The sequence below is a fragment of the Lytechinus pictus genome, unplaced genomic scaffold, assembly GCF_037042905.1.
Source record: "Lytechinus pictus isolate F3 Inbred unplaced genomic scaffold, Lp3.0 scaffold_25, whole genome shotgun sequence".
Classification (NCBI taxonomy): domain Eukaryota; kingdom Metazoa; phylum Echinodermata; class Echinoidea; order Temnopleuroida; family Toxopneustidae; genus Lytechinus; species Lytechinus pictus.
In genome coordinates, this window is record NW_026974145.1 from 885,664 (window position 1) to 889,651 (window position 3,988).

At 35.1% G+C, this 3,988-nt stretch overlaps 1 non-coding gene across 1 annotated transcript; it reads right to left on the bottom strand.

Moving 5' to 3' along the window:
- Nucleotides 1-3,350: 3,350 nt before the first annotated feature.
- TRNASTOP-UCA (transfer RNA opal suppressor (anticodon UCA)) lies at nucleotides 3,351-3,437 on the bottom strand. The gene has a single exon. It is a non-coding gene; the product is annotated as a tRNA-Sec (tRNA).
- Nucleotides 3,438-3,988: the final 551 nt, after the last annotated feature.

Genomic DNA, 3,988 nt, shown 5'->3' on the forward strand with positions numbered 1-3,988 from the left:
AATATTTATAGTTAAATATAATTTGTTGAATCTTTACTAAAGTTTAGACTGCCTTTGAACACAGTGCGCTCAGAGTTTTATTTGTACATTATAGAATGTCATTATAATTATGCATGACCTTTTTAAAAAAAAATGTGGGCGTGCAATAAAATATTGTAGCCAACCTTATGAACTGCTCACTTATTGAAGAACAAATATTTTTTCGATGATTTTAAAAACAATCATATCATCAACATTACCTTTGTCATTATATCATTAATATAACAATATTCCTACCATCATTTTGTAAAATTATATTGGTATTGATATGATCATTATCATTGTTATTTTCATCATCATCATCATCATCATCAGTTTTATCATTATTGTTATAATTAACGCTATCATTTTTTATCATTGTCATTACATCACGATCATAACTTATATTACCATTACTATCATAATTTCATCATTTTCATGACTTCATCATCATCATCATCATCATCACCACTACCACCACCACTACTACCATTATCATCATCATCATCATCGTCACCATCATCATCATTACCATCATCACCATCATCATCATCATCATCACCATCATCATTATCATCCTCATCACCATCTTCATCACTATCACCACCACCATTATAGCGTTATTTTAGAAAAGTGTGAACTTACGAGATGATATCGACTAAATATTGTTTCAGGACTGCACTGAAACAGGTAACCATTTTCTCATATTATTTCATATTAGGTTTCATGTTATTTTACTTTTTTGGGCGGGGGGGGGGAGGGGTCAACCCACCACCACCCTCCCATAATTCTCATCATCGGTATAACATATTTAATACATTTTCCGCTCTCTATATTCAATCCATATCCGTCTCCAGTTTTCCATCCATCTCAATCTGTCCATCTCTGCATCCCTTTCTCTCGATCCATTCTTCCAATCGTCGTAAGTCAAATCCAAAATGGACCAGATGACAGATTGCTAGTCCGCCCCAACTAATTATTTGACTTTAAGTCCAGCCTCGTCGGATTCAGGCTTATAACGCAAGTGAGAAGGGACGGAGGCTCAGACCTCGGATTCGAACAGACGACCGTGACGGGGTTTCACCCATCCATCAGGGGCGCTTGTCGAGGATTTGGCCCGATGCGAGTGGCGCGAACAGAAATGTGTCGCCGTGAATTCAGTCTGAAAAAGACAGGAATATTCGTGAAGATGAAGATATAGGAATATTTCTTTTGAGATTTGAAGTATATAAAAATATTACGTGACGCAAAGGGTGGTGCTACAGTGGCCAGGGGCCGCGCGTGATTTTTCAAGTAGTTAAAAAGAGCAAAGGAAAAAGAGGATAAGAAAAAACAGAAGAAAGGGAGAAAAAAGGATCACTAGTGTCGTTTAACTCTTAAAAAAACTGTATTACTCAATATACGAATAAACACGTTTCCTTTATATAGGTTGTCTTGCTTCCCCCACCCCCAAATGTCAAAATACACTGGCGCAGCCCCTGGGCAAAAGATTCTTAAAATATTGAACCTAACAGAAGCAAAAATATATTTTTCAAGAGATGCTTATCAGAGATTTTATACTAAAAAAATTATGGGCATAGAATAAAAATTGTCAAGCAAAAATTTGTCTTCACTCCAAATAGAGAATTCATTTCCATCTTCTTAATTTTTGAGGAGAGGAGAGATACATGGAGTGGTACTGCATGTCAAAGGGTATTCGTCGTGTGAAACTTTGTGCCATGAAGGTAAGTGCCCCTGAGCCCCCCCCCCCCCCCACACCAACCACCACCCTTGGTGTAATTTATGAGCAAGGGTGATAATGGATTCAAACTAAAGATTGCCATTCGTCCAACAACAAAAAAAAAAGAGAAAGAAACCAAGATATACATGAACGTATATATGACGACTGATGGGGGTTAGGTCTGTGCTGAAGCCAGAAGGAATTTTCAGAAGCATTTTCATTCTGATCAAAATCAAGTATTGAATTACATAAATCATCATTATGAAAAAAAATCATTATTATCATTTGTCAATGTGGTTCTTTTGAACAAAATAATCCTTGATATGTAACATGTTCCGTTTGTGTATTCATCAGACTTGGAAAAATAACGTGGTCGCTTCATAAATCATCGAATGTCGTCAACATCTTCTACTTGGAAATGGAAGTGAATGTTCAAGACGAACGTGTCTATTCTTTCACTTCCTCCCACGGTACTGTTTCAAAATAATGTTATCTGTGATATAGGCCTACTTCGAACAATTAACTATCTGAGAATAAATGTTGGTTATTCAAAACATGTTCAAGTTCCTTCGGTGATTTTCATATGGAGGGGGGGGGGGGGTCGGTGGGCGAACAATATTTTTCTCCTGTGGAACAAACAATTCCAAAATATGCCTGTGAATTAATTCTGAAGATTTTTCTTTTTCCTAAAACAGTGCGGTCCTGTATCGCATAATCTGTTTCCTTTCTTTTCTTTCTTTTTTTTTGCCTTTATCTCTTTTCATTTATAATTTTCTTTCAGTTTCATTTTATTGTATGATTCTTTTTTTTTCAGTGATTTATTGAAATATAAGAAAAAGATGAAATTGTGTTTTGTGTATTATGTTGAAGGTGTAAGGATCAATTAAAAAAAAAATGCATGTTATATCATGATAGAGCAATTTCAGGGTGAAAAATAACAGATGAAAAATCGTCGTTTGATAAATAATGGGTAAATACTATTTTCTCCATGTGAAAACAATGAATTATTACTGTGGTCGGATGACCACTGTTTATAAATACTGTTGGCCTTTATGCTTAATTGTGACTTTCTTTTCGTTTCTTTTTCTTTTAAATTACTCACAGTTACACTCTCACTATTTTTTTTAAACTCGGATACCATGGGAACCAACATAGCCCTGAATATAAAGAGTCACATTTGCTTAAAATACCATTAAATTTTAGTCAACAGTTAGTAGTGTTAAAAATCATTGGTTTAAAAAATAAATCCCATTTTTTTATAGGTCAAGTTTTAAAAATATGAACATTTCCAAAGTTTTTTTCCTAGTGTAGATTCTTTGTATTTATAATTATGCATGAATCCCCTTTTGCTTGCCATCGTATACTACTGACTACCTATAGTTATAGTTAGATTATATATTTGAGAGGAATAAACATTGTAAAAGTAACTAGCATTTCCGATATTGTTCTTGAGGATTGAAAGTATTATCATCACAACTTTTGACAGCAGGAAAACTCCATTCATTGTGACGCTATACTGTTCGTCCTTGCATTCGAATCACGGTATATAATTCGTACGAGATTAACGAGGGATAATTACTCCTTTTATTTAATTAGTTCAAAAAATTTACCCCGCCCGAAAGGTGGAATCGAACCACTCTGCCGCTAGACAGCTACAGGTTTGAAGCCTGCACACCACACCAGTGAAGCTCATCCGGGCGGCGTGAGAGTAAAACTACGGTACTTATACCGTGCTCCGTGCGGTGCGCTCAAGCGTACGCACTGTTTTTTGTGAGCGGCAATCAATACGCAGTTGGCGAAGAATGCTGTGTTCGTGCATATAGTTAGTGGCCAGAGCGAGTTGTGTCAATAACAGTTTAGTAAAAAGGGGCGTATCATATACTAGTAGGGCGTCTAAATCTAGTGAGGTTGCCGATTAATTTTACCGTTATTGTTCAAACAGTACAAATTGAATTAATTAATAAAAGAGTCGATTCATGATTGATTCCCACACCCATGCAGGTTCCCACAATGTATAGGCCTTTTAACAAAATTCAATCTGAAAGCATATACAAAAATTACAAAGATAAATAATAATGATCATTATTAGTGATATCTATAAATATTTGGAATAAACTAGAAAGGAAAGAAATTTATATTTTAATAGTTTTGAGTTTAAACTTTCAGGTTGATTTTTCCTCATAAATGTATAGGCCTATTGATTATTGCTATATACAGTAGAGCTATGGGAAAATTGAAAGCCAAATGCTA